We start from the raw sequence: 22,779 nt of genomic DNA on the forward strand, positions 1-22,779 counted from the left end.
TTCTGCAACTGACCTTAGATGGTATTTATAACTGCCTTCCTCTACTACAGGTTCTGTATTTCCTCTACCCTCTGCAAGCACCTCAGCGGGTCTTGGCTCTTTTCCTGGAGGAGGGACCCACACTTTCATTTCTGCTGGATCTGTGCCCTATCTCATCCTACTTGGGTTAGGCTGTTCGAGTTTCTCATTGACTTTAATCACATGACATGGTACTACTAACAGGCTCTCTAAAAGATCTGCTGCACTCCAGACATAATCCTCCTTACCTCCATTGTGGACAGGCAATCCAATCCTATGGTAATCTGGATCTCCCACCCCTCCTAATACTGTTAGTCCTTTCTTAGCCTGTTGGTTTAAGGGCATAAGAAGCCCACAATCACCAGGGGAGAGTCTGAGCTTCCAGTTGAATGGAATGTTTGCTGTGGCTCCTGACAAAAAACACTCTCCCTTCTGGAACCAAAACTTCTAGGCCAGCAGAATTTAGGGTTGCAGCCACAGAAAGCAAAAACTTTCCTAATGGGTCACTAGGAATGATAGTAAGAGGAACTATTCCCTTTTCCACCCCTTGATTCCTGGACACACTGTGGACTCAGGTAACGGGACAAACCATATCGTATATCAGACGCTGATTCAAAGCATATACTGCCTTCTGAAGAACCCTGCCCCAGGCCTCCATGCTACTGCCACCTAACTGTGGCTATGACTGTGTCTACAAAAGGCCATTTCATCTTTCTATAAGGCCAGCTGCTTCAGGATGATGGGGAACATGGTAAGACCAGTGCATTCCAACACCATTAGTCCACTTTCTCACTTCTCTTGCTATGAAGTGAGTTCCTTGGTCAGAAACAATAGTGTGTGGAATATCATGATGATGAATAAGGCATTCTGAAAGTCCATGGATGGTGATTTTGACAGAAGCATTACATGCAGCAAAGGCAAATCAGTAACCAGAATAAGTATCTCCAGTAAGAACAAAACATTGTCCTTTCCATGGAGGAAGTGGTCCAGTGTAGTCAACCTGTCACCAGGATGCTGACTGGTCACCTGGGGAAATGGTGCCATATCTAGGGCACAATGTTGGTCTCTGCTATTGGCATATCTGGCACTCAGCAGCAGCTGTAGCCTGGTCAGCCTTGGTGAGTGGAAGTCCATGTTGTTGAGTCCATGTATAACCCCCAACTCTGGCACCATGGTCACTCTGTTCATGTTCATGTGCCCATTGGGCAGGAATGGCTGGGGAAAGACGTTGACTATCCACGAAATAGGTCATTTTGTCTACTTGACTCCAAACTCCTCTTCAGCTGAGGTCACCTTTCGATGAGCATTTACATGGAGCAAAAATATCTTCACATCCTTTGCCTATTTGGAGAGATCTATCTACCTACTTCTTCCCCAGATATCTTTCTGATCAGTTTTCTAATCATGTTGTCTCCAAGTCCCTGACCATCCAGCCAACCCATTGTCTATAGCCCATGAGTCAGTGAACAATCATACAGCTGGTCATTTCTTCTCCCAAACAAACTGCAATGTCATGTGTGCTGCCCGAAGTTCTGCCCACTGTGAAGCTTTCCCTTCACCAGTGTCTTTCAGGGTTGTCCCAGGAAGAGGCTGTAATGCAGCAGCTGTCCACTTCTGGGTGGTGCCTGCATAACATGCTGAACCATCAATAATCCAGGCCCTGGGTTTCTCTTCCTTGGTCAACTGATCATAGAGAACACCCCATGGATCTTGGCATCAGATGGCATTAAAACAGAAGTAGAAACCATAGGCATTTGGGCCACTTCCTCGTGTAACTTGCTTTGCCTTCAGGATCTGCTCAGGCCCGATCACATGTATATCACTTCTATTTGATAATAGACTGCTGCTGTGTGCATCCTACTTTATGGCTTGGTAGGTCTGATAACACCCAGCTCATGATGAGCAGTTCAGGTTGCATGGTAACCTGATGGCCCATTGTCAAATGTTCAATTTCCACTAAGGCCCAGTAGCAGACCAAGGGCTGTCTTTCAAAGGGAGACTAGTTGTCACCAGATGGTGACAGAGCCTTGCTTATCACTTCCGTGATCTACTTGTAGGGGCCTGCCAAAGGCTCCAAAGAGCATCCCTATCTGCCATTGACACATCAAGCACTATCAGGTCTGCTAGATCACATGGTCCAAGTGGTAAAGCAGCCTGTTCAGCAGTTGAACCCACTGAAGAACTTTGACCAGTTCCAGGCCCCACACAAAGCTACCAGCTTTCTGAGTCACTTGCTAAATGGGCCTGAGTAACACACCCAAGTGAGGACTGTGTTGTCTCCAGAATCCCTATAGTCCCATTAAACATTGTGCTTCTTTCTTGGTGGTGGGAAGAGCCGTGTGCAATAACTTATCTCTCACCTTAGAAGAAATATCTCTGCGTGCCCCACATCACTGAACTCCTAAGAATTTCACTGAGGTAGACAGTCCTTGAATTTTGATTGGATTTATTTCCCATCCTGAAATGAATATATGTTACCCATGAGTCCAAAGTGGTTGCTACCTCCTTCCTGCTCACCTGGTCCAATCAGCATAATGTCATCAGTATAGTGTACCAGTGTGACATTTTGTGGAAGAGACAGATGATCAAGATTTCTTCTAAGTTATAACACATGGCAGGGGAGTTAATATATCCTTGAGGCAAAACTGTAAAGGTATACTGTTGGCCTTGCCAACTGAAAGAAAATTCCTTCTGGTGGTCCTTATGGACAGGTACTGAGAAAAGGGTATTTGCTAGATCAATAGCTGCATACCAGGTACCAGGAGATGTGTTAATTTGCTTAAGTAAGGAAACTACTTCTGTTACAGCAGCTGCAAACAAAGTTACTACCTGATTTAGTTTTCAGTAGTCAACTGTCAAGATCCATCTGTCTCCTGCACTGGCCAGATAGGAGAGATAAAGGGAGATGTCGTGGGAACCACCACCCTTGCATCTTTCAAGCCCTCGATGGTGGCACTAATTTCTGCTCTTCCTCCATGGATACCATATTGTTTTTGATTCACTATTTGCCTTGGCAGAGGCAGCTCTAAAGGCCTCCATTTAGCATTTCCAACCATAATAGCCCTCATTCCACAGGTCAGGGAACCAAAGTGAGAATTCTGCCAACTTATCTATACCAATTATACATTCTGAAACTGGGGAGATAACCAGAGGATGGGATAGGAGACCTTCTGGACCTACTGTGAGTCAGACATTAGCCAAAACTCCATTAATCACCTGGCCTCCATAAGCCCCTACTTTAACTAGAGGGCCACAGTGTTTCTTGTGATCTCCAGGAACCACCATCAAGTCAAAACCAGTATCCAATAGACCCCAGAAAGTCTGATTGGGTTTTTTTTTTCCCCCAGTATACAGTTACCCTTGTAAAAGGCTCTCGTTCCTCTGGGGAAGAACTGGAGAAAAAACATTAAGGTCCTTCCTCAGGAGAACCTGGCCACCCCTTCATTCAAGGGGGTCTGTCTGGGTCTGGAAGCTGGCTTAAATCTGGAGATTGATTCACTGGCCGAGATTGCCTTTTACCGCAATCCATTATCGCCTTTCTTTCATTTGTTTGAGAATTTTTCTACTCATACAGATCAAACAGAAATGAAGTAGGCTTATTTCATGCCTGAAATCACCATGATTGATTAGCCAGTACCAAAGGTTCATAAGAGTCATGCCATTATAAAATTCACCTTGCCTGTGCTGACCTTCCTGGCTTAGGTCATTAAGAACATCGTTTTGTCAATGCTGCCTATTGTGATAACTACAATTCAATGATGCCGCCTGGCCCTTGCTACCTCAGGGCCCAATTAAACCCATTGCATTTAATTCATCCAATTGAGCAGCAGCATCTCCAGCCCTAAGGTCTGGCACAAGAAGAAGGGCAACAACAAAACTCTTCAAATGTGCTGAAGCCCCCTCTCACCAGTTTGTGTCTTATGGGATTCCTGAAGGACGTGTCTTCTGGGCCTTCCCATTGTGGGGAACTGGGTTTTACACTAGCCTACCCACTCTAGCATTGTAATTCCCCTGAGCCCTTCCAATCTTTTCACCAACCCTAGGCCAAGGAATATAAGCCATCTCCAACTCCTTTTCAGTAGGCCATCTTTCGATAAACGCTTCAACCAACCAGTCAAACTTTGAGACCGTTTTCAATGGTGAGCTCACATACTAAACCTAGAATCTTTGCTCAGAGGGCCCATGTCAATAAACTCAGCACAATCTGGTTTTATGTTTCTTTCACCATTATCACGTACCCTTAAAATCCATTCTCACACGTATTCCCCAGACTTGTGCTTGAATGGATTCGCCAAGTCCCAAATCTCTTCATTAATGTAGCAGGGCTCCTCCTCACAGACTGCACTCTCTACCTTCCCTAGGGGCCTGCTTTGCTCACACCCTCTGATGCTCACACTTGAATTTTCATCGTCATTCAGCGACCTTATAATGATGACGTCGCTTTGATTTTCTACAATTTGAGTTGTACCACTGCTGGAGAGAAGGTTCTCTTCAAGGGTACACTTAGGAACCTTTAGATGGTTTATTCACATCTGAAGCCAGTCCGTTTTATCATTCAGCTCATTTCTATCCTTTATCAGTTTATCCAGAGATGCTTAGAGAAACCAACCAGCAAAATCATTGTCCTTATTTCCCCCCAAACTGTCAAGAGGGGGGAGGGAGCGGGGGATGGGGAGAGAGGAAGAAGGGGCAGGGAGTAAGAGAGTTAAGAGGATAAGAGAGTGAGGAGGGGGCAAACAACCCCTTTTATAGTGAGTCAGGCATACCTGGCTGTTGCCAGGTAACTGTGAAGCAGAACCTAGAAGGAATGCTAACACTGGTGGTGATGATGGTGCTGCTGATGGTGATGATGGTGACAGTGGTGGTTATAAGGATGATGATAGTGATGGCTGCAAATGTAGCCTTTTCTACAAAGAAAGGGCTAGCTTTTAAGGTATTTCTGAGCTCCAGTTCCACGACACTTTAAGCAAAACAGTGCTGTTCTAGATGCTACAAGTTTCAGTGCCTAGAACTTGGTAGGTGTACGAAAAAAAAAAATTATAAGGGTTGGAGAAAGGGTAATCAGCACAGTTGTCAGTCATCTCTGATTGACAGATGGGAACACTCAGCTTTTAAGAGCCTGCCAACCTGATGCAAATGGCCCAGCTATGGTAGAGCAGGCACAAACTCAAACTCAGGACCTGGCTCTCTGACTCCTGTTTTTCCTGTATCAATTCACAGAGTGTACTTAGCCATGGTATATGCTGCTTGCCAGGGAAATCAGATGGCTGTAGAACTGTAACTATCCTTCACCTCCAAAAGCAAGCCCTCTTATGAGCCTCCTTCTTCTAGGAGAGAAAACGGTCCATTCCCACCCTATAAGTACCATCCCTGTGGCTGAGACAGCAAACGTTGGCTCTAGGTCATAGTGAACATCACTGTAGGAATGGGGGGGGGGGGGGCTTCAGGAGCCATGTAAGGCCAGGATGAATGGCTCATGCTTGTAATCTCAGCATTTAAAAGGCAGAGGCAGGAGGATCCCAGCAAGTTCAAGGCCAGCCTGAGTTACAGAGCAAGTTCGAGGTCAGTTGGGGCTCTATGTCAGGATCCCCTTTCAAACAAACAAAAACCATGGATCTCATCATTCTGGGCCACCGTGGCCAGAGTGTATTCTTCCTGCCACGCTCTCCCTCAGGTAATGAAGTTATAAATGTTCTAGACACTCTCCGTTTTGTTTGTGGGTTTGCTGCTGTTGTTGGCTTGTACAGTTGGTCGTTTTAAGACGAGTGCCAGAGTTTTACATTTTTAGCCCAAGGTGACCTCAAACTTATGACCTCAGCCTCTTGAGTGCTGGATTATGAGTATGTGCGACTGCTCCAAGCTAAACCTTCTCTTTTGTGTACACTCCTCAAAGGCAGTGTTTTGGATTAAGGTGGCTACTCTCTCCTCTTCTGTATTTGAGCTGGGGTCAAGGATGAGAAAGATAGCCTACATCTCTTTAAATTGTCTCAACCTTTACCACCACAAGTCACCCTCTTGTTTCTGAGTGACACCAAGAGGGACATTTCTTATCCTCTGGAAGTTTGGGCTGAGTTTCCACAGCTGAGGATGAGTGTCTACCTTCTAAAGAAATGGGCTGGGCCACCCTCATCAGACTGGCTAAGAGTTAGCCAAGGCTAGTCATGGCTCCCACCTGCAGGGGGTAGCAATGTGAGAAGAGATATGCAGAAGCTTCTAGAATGGCTGGCAGCTTCTAGAACATGGGAGACTTCAGGGAGAGGCATTATGCTATGTTTGGGGAGTACACAAGTTTAAAATAGATTGTTTAACCAGGAGTGGTGTCATGCATCTGAAATTTTAGATGTTTTGAAGGCTTCAACTCTTAGGTTTGAGGCCACATGGACTACAGAGTAAGACCTTGGACTCTGTCATCTTACTCCTGGGTGAGTACTTGCTGGGCCCTTGGTAATGTGTAATACCCCTCCCCCAACTTGAGCTATCTCTTAGCATTAATAGAGTATGGTGGTCACTTAATGAAGACCCTTGCCAGGAGGGTATGCTCCTAACTCTGAAGCAAAGTGGTAAAGTAGGCACCATAAGATGGGTCTTCTATCAAAGAGTGGAAAGTAGGCAGTGGCTGGTGACCAGGCTAAGCCAATTGGCAATGGCCCACATTGGAGGCTTCCTGATCAGTTGAGAGCTCTCTGGGCACAGAAATGCATGTATGCGGCTGTCCCATGATTCTTCCTGAGTCACAAGAGATACACTGTAGATACCCAAGCACCCAAACTACTCCACAAGTCTGAAGCCATCTATCCTGCTGGGGTCATTGGAAACCAGCAAGTAATAATATTATGCCTATGAAATGTGCCCTGCTCTGGTGCCCACTGACCCCTGCCTTTTGCTCTGAAGAAGCCATAGTAGGACAACAAAAGGAGGGGACACAGCATGACATCGGATCAGCCTTCTGGTTCGCTGCAGATGGCAGTTCACAGCCACACAGACAGCAACTCTACCAGTAACAGAGAGGCTCACAGGGTTGAACAGGAGATCCAACTTTAGGGCTAGATTGAGGACTTTTACCCCGTCCCTCAAAATGAGATTGTTCTCAGACCGGAATTTAACCAAGAAGAACCCAGGCCCGGATAGAGATCCCGCCTAGGAACAAGGAAGGGGATTGTCACATGGTACCTAAAGGAAGAAGACTGATGTTTCTGGTATGCATTTCATAAAGCTGGCCTCCTGAAGGAAGTTGGTGGCTAAGAACTCCCCAGTTCTCCCTGAGCTCCCTGGAAGACTTGGAACGAAAAGGCAGAGGAGTACACACTTACCAAACACTTGTGGTGTGCAGACGAGGCTAGAAGCCTGATATTTACACCTCGCTCATTCCTCTTGGTCATCTCATGTGGACTTGGCCATTTCCTCCCCAATGATGAGAGCAGGAAGACCCACAGAGGTCAACTGAATGGGCCAAGGTGGTGGGTGCATAGTAAATTCTGGAACAGAGATTTGGATACACAGGTCTTAGCGCTCGGGGGCCAAGACTACCTATCCATTCACTGATTCATCTTCAGGTACCCCATCTGTAGGCACCCCATCTTCAAGCACTCTGTATAAAGCTCCTTTCTTCCCACATGGCCCCACGGCTTCTCAGAGACTTGTATTAGCCACTTCTATCACTGCTTTGCTATCAGAACATGGGGAGGGGGTCAGTGGGCTTATTTGGAATTACAATCAAGTTCTGTATTCATGTAAACCAAACTGTGAGTAGCACAGGGATAAGGACCATAGGGACCTTCTTAGAGTTCCCCCTACATGCCCCAGAGGTGGGCATCTGAGGTCAGACTGGCCTTGCTATGAAGGGACATGCCCTAGCCTTGCAAGTCCCTTTGGTTGTGTCGTGGCCTCAGGTGGCTATCCCTGGCCAGGACCCACCTGAGTGCATTCACATATTACCGTCTTCTCACCCATCCTCCCTCCTGGCCTCACCACCCACCAGGTGTGTACTTTCTCAGCTTCCTGCGTGTGTCGGCTACAGGAACTCAGAGGTTGAACACAGGGTTTAAGAATAGCAGCTTTAGCAGATGTCTTGTCAAAACAGACTAAGAAGCTGTGAATAAGGAGTCTGTGAAGCCAGCCATGTCCTGCTTCCTTTGCTTCTGCAGGAAGGCAGTGGTGGGAAAACACCCATCCTTTAGAGCAGTGCCTTTCTCCCTTGAAGTGCACTGAACTTCCAGAATTGTTCTGGATTGCCAATCATTGCCTTCCTTACCTTTTCCTCTCCTTCCCCTCCACTCCCTCTCCTCTTCTCTGTTGAGGATGGTGATTCAGTACTCTGCTGCCCCACAGTCCAGAAGCTTTTGAGTTTTTTCCGATTCCCTACCCTCTTTCTGTGGAGGAAGGGGACCAGCGAACCACTGATGAGAGGCCCTTCTCCTGTGGCTGAGTTAAAGTGGCCCAGATCTTGGTGAAGGCAGCACAGGGCACAGGGCAGAACTGTAGGGGGCAGGTGGCATGAAGGATTAGAGAAAAAAGTGGGTGGCCATTTGCCCCCCACTCCAGGGGTTCCAAAGGGCAAGAGCCAGAGTGAAGAAATCTGGGACATATGGAACCATCAGAGGGTACAAGGTGTCTACTGGGAATTCAGTTTCTAGTTAGTGAGGACTCAGGCCCTCCCTTGGTTCATCTTTAAACACAATCCCCAGAAAACTGGGACATTACCATTCTGAGGAATGAGAACCTCTCTCAGTGGACCCTGGGTTCCCTCCAGTCCCTCAGCCTCTCCCAGGGACCCCCTGGCATAGCAGAGCTGCCTAGTCTAGATCTCATTTGGACCAGAGATCTGTTCATCACAGGCTGAGACAGAACCACTTTGTGCCATAAAAGATAAGAAGAACAGCATATTTTTCAGGCTCACAGATAGCATTGGCATTTGGGAGAGAAAATGGGAAACGATAAAAAGCCGATTTCAGCGCTGTGTTTGAGAGAGCTGAAGTGTGCTCACTGGCCAGTGGCAGGCTGTGAGGCATTTCCCCTGAAAAACCACTGTCTGTGAAGGACTGTTTCCTGGGCCACAGTTCTGCCCACCGAGGAATTTCCGAGTTCTTTAGTGTAGACACTGCAGCATTGAGTGTATGGGGGCAGGGTAACGGGGTAAAGGGAGTATCAGTGTTTAAGACCATCCTGCCCATGACAGAGAAATGAACGTGGAGGGAGAGATTTTTTTTCTGCTGTCTATCATGTCCAAAGCAAGCAAATAATGGAGGGGAGAGAATACGCAGAGAGGAGGGTGAAGAGAAGAAAAAAAATGGGATGGGGAGAGGAAACAAGAAAAGAGACACAGGCTTTGAGGTTGTACTGCATGCGTATTCAGCATAGCAGTCACATGGTCTTTCTGGAGACATTTATGTAGGGGACAGGCTCCTTGGTGAGAGAGAGACAGGGAGGGGGAGAGAGGGAGAAGGAAAAGGAAAAGAAAAAAAAGAAAAAGAAAGCTGTCCCTGTTACTGTATGAAATCACTGAAAGGGACCAAGGAAAGACACCTGTCTCGGGAAATTCCTGACCAATACAAGGCCCTCCTTTTGGAGGAAGGGGGAAGTAAAGCCCATTTATTTTCTTCCATGTTTTTGTTTGTTTGTTTTAAGAAAACCCCATCTCTTCGGACACTCAGTGTCAGCTGGCTGGGGAAGGGAAAAGGCCCTAGAAGGTATAGGAATAGAGGGCAATGGTGTTGGTGCTGTGGTCGGTGGAAAGGTGGGATCCAATGTGCCTGGCCCCTAAGCTGGCGCGTGCGTGCGTGTGCGTGCGCGCGCGCGCGCACACACACACACACACACACACACACACACACACACACACACACTGGCTCCCTACAGCTCCCAAAGATGAGAGAAGGAAGATGTCATTCAGCAGACTGTAAAGTGTCCGGCAAAGCTGAGTGCCTGCCAGTTTTACTTGAAATGCCAGAGTGCGTTTCAGGTGCTCTCGGACACTGCACATTGAGTCTAGTCTGCTGGTTTGGCCACGCCCAGAAGGTACTCACGTCTCCAGCATTTCAAGGCAGGAGATTAAAAGCTCCCAACCTGACTGTGTGTGTGTGGTGCCAGCGGGAACTTAACAGAACAGCAAAGCCCAGAGGGGATTCCGCAGATTGGTGCTGCCCCCTGCTGGCAGATACAGGCTGAGCCAGTGGGTGTGCAGGGTAGACTTGAAGGCCCAGCTGATAAAAATGCTCCGGGAATCCAAAGAGAGTCAAGTTTTCCACTGTTTTTCAGCAGTGAAAAAGGAGGATGGAACATTTCATGCTAAAAACCTCTGAGAGTTCTTTTTCTTTTTAAAACATTGTCCTCCGAGGTCATAATAAGTGACAATAAGTGGCCAGTGTGTAGGGGTGGGGGGTGGGGGCGCAACAGTAAGAAATTAGTGCATGCAGGGGTCTTTCTGTACCTGTAGAAAACATGTATCTATTTATCTTAATTAATTTGAAACAGATTTTCGAGAGCATTACAACTGAATTCTGTTTTCCTGTTAAGTTTATTTTTTTATTTAATTTTTTCATTTTGTCTATACCTTGCACCTTGTGGTCATTACATTTGGACATTTTCACATACATATGTAATATGCATTAAGTATATTCCTCCCACCCCCACTCGCACCCTTCTTCCCTTTCAGTCAGGTTCTCTGCTTCCTAGACAGTTTCACGTTTACCTTTATTACATACATGCATGGCTTTACATACCTATATTAAATCTAGGAGTTGTTTAAGAGAGAAAACATTGTCTTTCTGAGACTGGCTTCACTCATTTATTATAATGATCTCTGGTTACATCCACTGTCCTATAAACGATAAAGCTTTGTCCCTCTCTATGGAGATATAACTTCCGGTGTGTGTATAAACCAACTTTCCTTATCTGTTCCCCTGTGGTCGGACACCTGCACTGGTTCTATAACTTCATGACTGTGCATGAAGCCCCAGTAAACACTGATGTGTTTACTGTGACGTGTCCATTTTGATCTCTTGGATAAATATCCATGATTTGTGTGGATGTGTCTTATGGTAGATCTGTTTTTAATTTTTTGAAGATTTTTATTATTTTATAAAGTGATGTGTTTGCGTGGGGTGTGCATGTATGCAGGCAGGCAGCTGAAGAGTCCAGAATCAGGTATCAGATCCCCTGGAGCTGGAGTTACAGGCAGTTGGGAGCTGCCCAGTATGGATGCCTGGAACAGAATGGTTCTCGTCGCCCTATCCCCTCGTTTGGGTTTGGGAGGAATTTTCACACTGATCTCCACAGAGGCCAGCATGGTTTCCATTCCCATCAACAAAAGCCTCTTCATCCCCCTCCTCATCAGCATTTGTTGTTACTAGCATTTGCTTTTTTAATGACTGCCACTCTGATGGGTTCTCACTGTAACTTTAATTCCCATTCCTCTGATGGTGAGTGAGGTTGGACATCCTTTCATTTGTCTAATGGAGATTTGCACCTCATCTTTTGAGAACTCTGCTCACTTCACTATCTCCTTTATTGTTGGCTTATTTGGTCCTTATTTAGTTTCTTGAGGTTTGTTTGGCTTTTGGTTTTGATTTGGGTTTTTTGCGGGGAGTTCATATTCCAGCTAATTTTTTGTTGGATGTGTGGCTTGCAAAGGTTCTGAGAGCTGTCTCTCTAGCCTGTTAGGTTAGCTGTTTCTTGTGCCTGTGCCTCTGCCTTCTAGTTTCAGGAGGTCCTGTTTGTCAATTTTTGGCATTCTGTTCCAACCAACTGGAATCCTGTTTGAAAAGTCCTAGCCTGCCCATGTATCTTGAGGTATTTTCCCTACTGTGTTCTTCTCTGGGATTTTAAAGAAAAAAGGGTCAAATTTCTCAAGAAATAAGTTCTGTTGTAGAATATAGCACAGGAGACACAGAGACACAGTGACACAGAGAGGCAGGGCTGTGGCATATTTGTAATTGGTCCCTGGGTGTTGCAGAGCTGGATAAAGATGCCCAGTGTCCTCTGCTTAACAGGAAGACCAGGCTAGCATATCCCACATCAATCAGCCAGGCCATTACCTGAGGTGAGAAACCCCCTTCACCCAGGCTAGAGGAGAGACTAGCCTCAGAACATCAGTGATAGGGAGGGGGCCCTTGTCCGTTAGAGGTATGGGTAGCATACCATAGCATGTGCTGTCGTGACTTTTGTATGCTTGTGGATGGATCCATAACCATGCTCTACACCTGTAGGAGTTTTATACATGATCTGTCTTCATCGGGTACTGTAGAGGTCAAGATAGCTTTCAAACTGATATTTCTACATTCCAGAATTGAGGTCTAGCAACACAAGGTAGAAGTGTTGTTTCTTCTTTCTAACATGCTCTGAGGATGTGGTGTGGTATAGCTTAGGCATTCAAAAGAGATGCCACCATTAAAGAATACATGTGGATTCCTCTACTGTGTTCTCTCTCCCTGAATGGTCTTCCTCTGGTTCACCCTTCCAGCTCAAACCTGAGAAGCATAGACAAAATGAGTTCATCCCAGACTTAGCACCACGGGACCCTGCTCTCCCATTGTCTTCTTCCTCCGCATCTTTCCTCTTTCCCCTCTTTCAAATGTTCCTCTCTCATCTGCTCTCCCAAGTTTCCATGTGTCTAGCATCCCATGAGCCAAAGAAGTCTAGGCAGCATGTTCCCTGGGAACACTGCTACGGAGCTGTAGAAAACTATCTGAAACAAAGGAGACCCCCGAGTGAAGATGCTAACACCAACATCACATATAAAAGCAACAGATTCAGACCATTCTCAGTGGGAATCCAGAGAGGGCATGGAGAATTGCGGTGCATGGACCAAATGGACCACATACAGCCATTAACAGTAAGGTGTGGAAGAAATAGCATGCAGCCTTCTTTATGGTGGACAGAAAATGCATTCTATAAAATTATATCACACAACGTATTTGCAACAGCACAGAGAATAAGAAGTGAACGGAGCAGTTGCAGCTGGATCTACAGTGTGTGGGCTCTGTCAACCAACCTCTGTTAATTTTTTGTTTGTGTTTGAATTGGTTTTGTTTTTAAAGATTTAATTTATTTTTATTTATATATATACACGTGCATGCATGTGTGTATATATGTATGTGTCTGTGCATGCATGCTTGTGTGTGTCTGTGTTGATATGCATGTGTGTATGTGTGCATGCGCGTGTGTGTGTGTGTGTGTGTGTGTGTGTGTGTGTGTGTGTGTGTGTATTTGTGTACCCATGAAAGTATCCACAGAGGCCAAAAGAGGGTATCAGATCCTCAGCTGGAACTGGGGCTATAAGTGGTATAAGCAATTGCACGTGAGTGATGGGAAACAAACTCAGGTTCTCCTACAAGAGCAGGAAGCACCATTAACCACTAAGCCACTGCTCCAGCCCCCTCGGTTAGATATGCAGGGTCTCAGCTAGCACAGGTTGCTCTCAGACCTGCTATGTCGATGATGATGAACTTGATCTACTGACCCTCATACCTCCATCTCCTTCTGGAATCATGGGCAAGGGACACAAGTCTCCCCTTATGGGAGGCATGAAATAAATAACAGGAGGATTTTTTAAAAAAACCAATGATAATGAAAATCAAGTATCAAAGTAATAAAAACCAATAGGTGTATGTGTGCTTCTTCTTGATGGCTTAAGTAAGAAGAGGAAGCTGGTGCCTTGTCTGCATGCTTGATGCGGTTAGTCTCCTTGATGTATTCTCAGCATGAGTGCCTCCTGCTGGACAAGATGTAGCCTGTGCACATCTCGGGAGATTGACAGCGATCTGGACTTGAGGTGGGAGCTGGGCTTTCTGGTTGCCATGGATCTGCTGACGGCTTTGGTGGGGACATTTTGCTTCTGCAGACACTCTGACAGCTCTGGGGCTCTGGACGTGGGATGCTTTCCTCCAGCACTGGTCAGGCCAAGCTTTGGTTCAGAGAGATCAGAGCCAAGACTGCAGCTTCTGTTGGAAGAAGAGTTTCTGAAGGGAGGAAGACAGGTTTCCAGATGAGAGTCCATCAGCCCCAAATGAGCCAATGTCAGAGAGTGATGGCACTTTCTGTCCACATGGGGGCAGTACTGAGTCATGTGACTGAGGCCCTGGACCTGAAGGACCTTGGGAGGGACTCTGAGGGTGGCTAGTCCCTGGCAAAGGGACTTTATAACAAGCTTGTAAGTATGTGCTCTGGAGTTAGCCTACTGTTTAAAACCACACTTCAGGGACTGGAGAGATGGCTCTGCCATTAAGAGCAATGACGGCTCTTCCAGAGGTCCTGAGTTCAATTCCCAGCAACCACATGGTGGCTCACCACCATCTATAAAGGGATTTGATGCCTTCCTTTGGCAATCAGGTATACATGCAGATAGAACACTCATATAAATAAAATAAATAGGTAAATAAACAAACCATACTTTATTTATTGTGTAACCTAAGCTTTCCGGGCCTCAGTTTCTCCTAGGATTGATACAAAGAGCAAATTAACACACAGCTTGTTCCATGTCATTTACCGCTGCACAGCAACCACACACACAAATGTCCTCTCAGCTCATGATTTGGACAGGGACCAGGGTTGTGGTGATTTGGTCTTTAGTGGATTGCGAGCTGGGAAATCAGATGGGGTAGGTGACCCAGGCAGCGAGTGTGTCCTCAGCTCAGGGCCACAGTGTTAATCTCCCCAGAAGGATGGCAGGATGCCATCCCTGTAGCTCTGAACGCTAAGAGAATGAAGAGAGAAGTCAGGGTTTAATGGGGCATTGGAGGCTGGCACGGCTTTCACTCTACCACAGTCTCCAAGCCTAAACAAGCATCACAGTCAGATCAGCCTCAAGCTGAGGAAAGGTGAGTCCCACTTTTAACAGCAATAGTAGGCTTTTTGATTTCAGTAGCAAATCAGACTGAGCCAGGCACCCAGGGGCCTATCAGTGTATCCAGCCCCATAGCAGAAGAGACCAAAAACCCTCTGCTGCAGGGACATTCCCAGGGTCACACAAATAGAAGGGAATGGGGCTGTTATTTAAGCCCAAATCTCTCAAAAGCCAAAGGTCATCAGCTCATCACACCACATTAGCAGCGGTGAGCTCTCGGCCAGGGCACTCACCCCCTCTGAGCCACACAGTCCTCCTGTGATAGTGGCAGGTGTCACAAAGACAATATGAGAAGGATTTTCAGACACCAGTGGGGAAGCACCCATGGTGGGTGTGAGGGAGAGCTGTCTGCACTGTCACCCTGTGACCACCGAGGACTGAGTCAGCTGAAATGGCTAGGTGGGGGTCCCCTCCACCCATTATTGTTGCATGTGTATCTGTCCCAAAGCTGTGTGCTTAGGAAGACAGCTTTCCTGACTAGGACAGGATGGTCCTTCACTTAATGGTATGTAAGTAACTGCACTCCCCACTACAGCCTCCAGCATCTCTGGAGAAGGAAGTCTTAACTCACAGGAGATATAGACACCCTGGTTATATGAGGTTATAATCTGAGCCCCCTTCGTTCCCAATCTGTCTCTTGCTGTGAGGATCTGTATTTGTGTTTACCTCTCTTGGCTCTAGCAGTGAGCTAGGGTCTAACCAAGGGGAGTGGCGGGGGGGGGGGGGGAGAGGGGAGGTGATGCCCCACCCACCAGCAAGCCTTCCAGTGGCAGCCATTAAAGTGTGCGACAGACCCTTCATACCTGTGCATTAAGGAAGCTTCCTGGGTCCTGCTAGCATGGAGGAGACTCAGATGCTTCCCCTGGAAGCTTCTGGCCTTCTCTCCCTTTCCCAGGCCACCTTCCTGGTGAATCCCCAGCCTCATGGTGATGAGCCTTATGGTGAGTCCCATAAGCCTCATGGTGCCTGGAATCCACCCCTGGAATCTCTATTCCCCAACTGGCTCTTCCTCAGCTCCTCCTGCTCTGTCCTGGCACTAACAGAATCTGTATGTTTATTAAATTGGTTCTCATCAAAACTGCATCTCATGGTTTCCCATGTGATGATTTCCTGATTAGCTCTCTGTTGAGGCAGGTTTTGTAGCTTTGCTTGGATTTGGCAGTGTTAAAATCACCTATGATACGATATCTATCACCTCTGTGTTCTGTGCTGGCCTCCTTCGCTTCCCTAACCCTTAAGTCAGGTTGAGAGAGAGAGAGAGAGAGAGAGAGAGAGAGAGAGAGAGAGAGAGAGAGAGAGAGAGAGAGAGAGAGAATATACTTCTAAAGAAATCTCTTTAGAAATCGCAGGCTGTGGAACAAACTCTGAGGTCCCACCTTCCCAGCTCTAAAGCCACAGACACATGCTCCCAGTTCAGAAAAACATGATTAAGAAGCTAGTGTGGCTGGGACTGGACTCTGAAGGCAACTTCCTGGATTCGAACCAAAGGATTTCTGAGCCTTGATGTCTTCATCTTTATGATGAGCAAGCCAAGTATGTGCCTGGAAGCATAGCTCTGCTGAGAGAAAACACCTGTTGATACCCCATGCATTCTGCACAGCACACCCTCCACAGCGCATCCTCCACAGCGCACCCTCCACAGCGCACCCTCCACAGCGCACCCTCCACAGCGCACCCTCCACAGCGCACCCTCCACAGCGCACCCTCCACAGCGCACCCTCCACAGCGCACCCTCCACAGCGCACCCTCCACAGCGCACCCTCCACAGCGCACCCTCCACAGCGCACCCTCCACAGCGCACCCTCCACAGCGCACCCTCCACAGCGCACCCTCCACAGCGCACCCTCCACAGCGCACCCTCCACAGCGCACCCTCCACAGCGTGCCCTCCACATTGCTCATGGCTGCGGTCAACAGATGACACACAGGGAAAGCATATGTGTGTGGAGAGAACCTATGACATAAATACCAGTTTCAGTCTGTTAAGAATAGTGACCGTATGGCCTTAGGCCAGTCATCCTGTCTTGCCTTACACATTCAGACACCAGAAGATGAGAGAAGTGAGCCAGACAGAAGGTAGGTATGTCACACTGATCCTTGCTATGGAGGGGCCTTCACTGAAAAGGATGTCCCCACATTAAGTGGGTTTGGGAGACGGAGCTTTGCAGATTGATCTGTGATGTAGAAATGTGCTATCAGACTGATGTTTTATGGCATTGCTGGTGGCACTATTTTTTACTGTTGTTTACACGTGTGTTCATGAATGCGCATGTGTACCACAGGTGTTCCCATGCCAACAGAAACCAGAAAAGGGTATCAGATCCTCCGGAGCTAGTGTTACAGTTGGGAGCCATCAAATGTGGGTGCTGAGAATTAATGTTGGGTCCTCTGGAACAGCAGCACATGCCCTTATCTGCCGAGCCGTCACCAGCCTGTATGCTGTGGTGGCTCACGTCTTTAATCCCAGCACTTGGGAGGCAGAGGCAGGTGAATTTCTGAGTTCGAGGCCAGCCTGGTCTACAGAGTGAGTTCCAGGACAGCCAGGGCTACACAGAGAAACCTTGTCTTGAGAAAAAAAAAAAAAAAGAGTGACCTGTGAAAGTTATACTAGGGTCATGCTACCCATCATGCCCTCTGCTTCTGGTTCCACTCTGACGCGAGCAACCTCCGCCCTGGGTGCTCACTGTCACTGCTGGAAACTGAATTTCCCTTGTGGACCGAAACCGTGAGTCAGAATAGCTTCTTCTTCCTCTAGGTTGATTTTGCCAGGGGTTTTGGTCACAGAAACAAAGTCACTGAAGCATTAGGTCAGACAAAACAATGGAAACCTTCAGTCTGGAGTCCTCGGTGCCTTTAAAATATGCAGCTACATGGGGTGTATCAGCAGGCAGGGGAGACCATCAGTGAGAGCTTTTGGAAAGTTCTCTGTCCACAGACTCTTTCCTCCCGGCCTAACTGGCAAACTCTGGGTAGACCTCAGCCACCTTCCCAATGTGACCTTCAGTGTAAGATCAGGCAGGAGGGCGTTCAGATAGATGACACAGAACATAGAGTTCCCCCTTCGTGGTTCACTCTGGCTGCAATTATGTCTGATTCTACTTCTGTAATTCACAGAATTTCAGAATCTGATGCCCAGTCAGATGTCCGCATGTTGATAGCCATGCTTGTCCAGAGTGTCCCCAGAGCCATCAGAGGGGAACCAGGCAGAACATCGAGGAACAGATTTCTACATCACAGATCAATCTGCAACCAGAGAGGCCCCACTGGGCCCCGCTGTTATTTAGAAAAAGTCAAGAAATTTCCCTAGTTCCTGCCCACTGAGTCCAACCTTGGTGTGACGCATATGGGGTTCAGGATTTCAGGGCATTCAGCAAACCTCAGCTCTCATCAGCACCAAAGTCTTGGTGACTTTCTCCCTCTGTCACGTCAGTCAGTGGTGTAAGAGCACCAGCCATTGGCAGACACTGAAGAGCTACTCACTCATCCCTGCTCTGTTGAATTTAGACAGATGGTAGAGGAGTCCTGAGAAATGGGTTGATCTGCTGTGGCCAAGCTTTCCAGTCTAGAGCTATTCAAAGCTACCTGACCTCCTGCTCCCCTGCCTTCCACTCACAGAGGTCCTGAGGTGAGAACGCCCCTCCATACCCTGTTTTGGCCCTGTTAGGATCAGAAAGGTTAGGAAACTTGAAGACTCTGCCACCTGTGAGTCTGCCTGGCTTGAGGTTGGCATAGGGTTTTCTAGAGGCCTTTCCTTCTTGCCTAGGCTGTCCTCCCTGGGGAGGACAAAGGGACCCCCTAGAGAGGTGATCTGAGGTCTCTAATGTTTCTCTGCTCTGGACTTTCCACTGCTCTTTGCCCTACAGAGAAAAGGACCGCCCCACCCAGAGACACAGCCATGCAGCCTCCAAGAAAGCATCTGCCTTCTCCCTTCATCCATTTGCTCTTCCAACCCTTCCCTCGATGGCAGCAACTGTGTACCAGTTTTGCTGACGTCTGTACAGAAGTTAGCTCGTGTAAATAATAACCCTCTGTCACGTGACAGGTGTGGAGCCTGTGCCAAGCCCATCTCTACTGTCCATTCAGCCTCATAGCATCTGTCCATAGGACACCCATAAGGGCACAGTAGAACAACAGCCTTCAGTCCTCTGAGATGGTGGGAAATCTCGCTGGCAATCAGAGTAGCTCTTTCTATAAGCTTCAGGACATCTCTGGGGCCCTGGCTGTCTTAGGATGTCTCTGTGTCCCTCTCAGTCTTTGGGACATCTTTGGGGGTCTTGCTGCTTTTAGGACATCTCTGGGGCTCTCACTGTTTTTTAGGACATCTCTGGGGCCTTCTTGGTCTTTAGGACATCTCTGAGGCCCTGGCCATCCTTAGGACAGAGCAAAGACTTTAACATTTGCCAGCCATGCCAGACTTCATCTTACCTTTTTTGATTCTTGCTTACTACTTTTCCTCTTTTTCAACTTCAAGCTTCTGTGGCCCTGGAACTTGGACAAGAGGTGGATGGTAAATCAGCAAAAGGGTAGGATGGTAACCTGCGGCAGAAGGGGAGGATGCTAACCTGTGGCAGAAGGGTAGGATGCTAACCTGTAGCAGAAGGGTAGGATGCTAACCTGTGGCAGAAGGGGAGGATGCTAACCTGTGGCAGAAGGGGAGGATGCTAACCTGTGGCAGAAGGGGAGGATGCTAACCTGTGGCAGAAGGGGAGGATGCTAACCTGTGGCAGAAGGGGAAGATGCTAACCTGTGGCAGAAGGGGAGGATGCTAACCTGTGGCAGAAGGGGAGGATGCTAACCTGTGGCAGAAGGGGAGGATGCTAACCTGTGGCAGGAGGATAGGATGCTAACCTGTGGCAGAAGGATAGGATGCTAACCTGTGGCAGAAGGGGAGGATGCTAACCTGTGGCAGAAGGGGAGGATGCTAGCCTGTGGCAGAAGGAGGAGCCGTGCTCTTGTTACAGCCAGCCCAGAGGTGGCTGATCTGAGGAGTCTCAGGATCCAGGAAGAAGGGACCGTGCAAAGCCAAGTCCTATATCACATCTGTAAGGGAAACAGTGAGGGGCCTAAGCTGGCAAGAATTCATCAGCCTGAGTCCCCAAATACTGTCCTGGTGAAAACTCAGAGGAAGTCCTGCTAACGTGCTCTACCTACATAGACACTAACTTGCATCTGGGGACATCAGAGAGCAGAAAGTGAGGTGCTAGACATCTGGGATGATGTGAACTCTTAGGAACCAGGGAGGGAGGGAAGAGGGAGAGGATGACGGAAGCAGGCAAGGGAGAGGAAAAGAAAGAAGAGAAGGAAAGGTGCACAGATCACAGAGTGGGTAGAGAAGCGCCTGTACAATCCTATGGTTCAGTCAGAGTCCCTCCTGCTAGCCATCACTTCTGAGGTCCTGTCCTCTCACCTGTTGTATCTCTGAGCTGCCACCAGAGGACCAGCACAGTCTGGCAGAATTTAGGCACAGAGGGACCTTCCAAGGCTAGAGTCTGTGACTTACCTGTCCCTCTGTACATTTGAGCACTGGATCTAGCCAGATGCCCTGAGTCTCTGAATAAACACCCATGAAACCACTACATCAAGGGTGACCCTACCTCTGTGTGCACTACAGTGCAGATTCCAGCACTTACTGCAAACCTGGACCACCTGAGCCCTGGAAATCTCATTTTAACAAGCATCATCAGCTGTCTACATGTGCTCTGAAGTCACAGAGTCACCACTGAAATGTGTCACCTACCTGGCCTAAGGCTTACATGGCCTCAAACCCCATCCCTGTCCATTACCAGTGCCGCTTTCCGAATGCTTCGGCTTGGCATTCTGCAGTGCTACAGGGAAAGTAAAACCTCCTCAGGGCTACAAGAGAGCTGAGGAATACAAATCAAGAAAACTTATTGGCATGGGGAAAACAAACCTTGCCCACGAATATTAAGTAAATAAAGAGACGCAGACAAACAAATAAATTAAGTGTATGTAGTCACCAATCCTGAAATATTAAGCAAACAAATATTAGCTGGAACTATGATATTATTTGGAGGCATTCCCTGTTCCTGATTGTCTACATGGAGGTCACTGTGGCTGCTGCAATGCAGAGTCCAGGAGCCAACCTTCCAGTCCAGCATCCACTCCTGAAAGGAAGGGAGACGAGCAGGCAAGACCTTCAAGTCTGGCTCACCCACTACTACAGGCAGGCGGGTTGGGTGGGTGCAGTGACAATTATGACCAGCAGAGGGCGGCATAAACACAAGTTTCAGAGCAGAGCTCGTGAATCCTGAGGGTGGGAGGCTGGGGGGGGGGGGGAGGCTGGGATCAGCATTTGTTCTAGAACCAACATACACACAACACACACACACACACGCATGCACACACGCGCACACACACTGTTTATAGTAATATCTGGGGACGTTCACCAGGCAGAAAGCTTGTTCCTCTAGGTGGCCCAGAAGCCAAGCCCAGAGCCGCTCCATGCCCAGTCTCTTCCCTGTGGGCTCAGAAAGCACCTCCTCAGATTTTTTTTTTCACCACCCAGTCTGGCCCTGGCAGGCCGTGGGCAGAGTGCTGGCTGTCATGCCTTTCTGAGGAGGCTCTTGGCAGAGCTCCAGAGGGAGGCCTCCTGTTCTGTGTGAAGGAGAGCTGTGGCAGGCGCTCTCAGAAAAGTGTCTTAGCTGAAAACTTGGTGAGGACGGGTGAGGTGTTAGTGTGGACATGCCTGCCCTCCGCTCACCAGTCGACTTTCTAAACAAGGGAGTAAGGTGCTCCTCAGCTGCAGACACCCAGTGCTTCATAGACCTCCCATAGAGGTGAAGCCTGAGGCTCAGAGAGGTCAGGTGACTTGCCCAGAGCCACACAGCTAGTGAACAACCAAGATAATGATGATGGCATTTTTCACCTATTGGGAGCCTAGCGTGTTTATGGGCACAAAGGTGATCATTCCATGTTTGAATGATCTTATCTGTAAGTTCAATAAGCCCTTCTGTCTGTCCTAAAGTCTATGCCTTCCTTCTGCTCCACACTGCCTCAAACCTGGAAGATTCTGGTTTCCATTTCCCCCACCTTCCAAAGTACTAGAATTCCCACTTACTCCCTCTGGACTCAGCAACCCCCAGTGAGAGAGAGCGGTGGGAGTGGCTGGCGGACGTTCCTGCTGGTAATTGCCTATTCGGAAGACCTGGGTGCCTCACTCCAGATGTCCCAGCAGTGCAAAAGTGAGGAGGGGACACTCTGGTTACCCATTTCACTGGGTTATCTGGGACTCAGAAAAGCATATTGTTCAAAAGTGCTGAGGTGATGTCCTCTCCTTCCCACAGAAAGTGACGCCAGCTCAATGAATATCGTCCCCCCCACACACCCCTGGGGATACCATTGTGATAAGCCTTGTCTGTGTACAAGCGCTCACCCTGCCCTGCCATGCAGTCCATGTGACACCATGCAGACATGTCACTTTCCTTCTGAGGGCCTCTCCCTCTCCTGAAGAAATACTACAGGTGGCCTGGTGTCCAGTGGTGCCTGAGGAAGAGCCCTTGTGTCAGGCTTCACCTTCTTACACTGTGGGGGTCTCTTATAAGTGGCCTGGGGATGAGGCTTGACTACTCTGTGCAGGCTAACCAAATGGCCATTTGAACTGGCACTTATTTGGGGCAGGAAAGGGAGCTCTAGTTCACACAGATCTTCCTGAGATAAAAATGTAGCTTGGCTGATGTTGGCATCAGAGCCTACAACCTCTGAATCCAGTGATGCCATCACCCATAGGCGACAAGGACCCGTACGTCTGTTGCCATGGCAACAGCCATACATTGCTAGCATTCACCTGCCTGCCCTTACCTGTGCTCAGCGGTGCATGTGATCACATCGTGGCCTAAATAAAAGGCAGAGCCCCCTGGCCTTTGCTGTCTTTTCTCCTCTTCCTCCTCTTCCTCTTCCTCCTTC

The 22,779-nt window shown here is 48.1% G+C and overlaps 1 protein-coding gene across 1 annotated transcript in view; it reads left to right on the top strand.

Moving 5' to 3' along the window:
* The window catches only part of Nav2 (neuron navigator 2), a 646,610-nt gene that overhangs the window by 151,451 nt on the left and 472,380 nt on the right, over nt 1-22,779 (top strand). The window lies entirely within an intron of this gene.

This window comes from Arvicanthis niloticus, chromosome 1, assembly GCF_011762505.2.
Source record: "Arvicanthis niloticus isolate mArvNil1 chromosome 1, mArvNil1.pat.X, whole genome shotgun sequence".
Taxonomy (NCBI): domain Eukaryota; kingdom Metazoa; phylum Chordata; class Mammalia; order Rodentia; family Muridae; genus Arvicanthis; species Arvicanthis niloticus.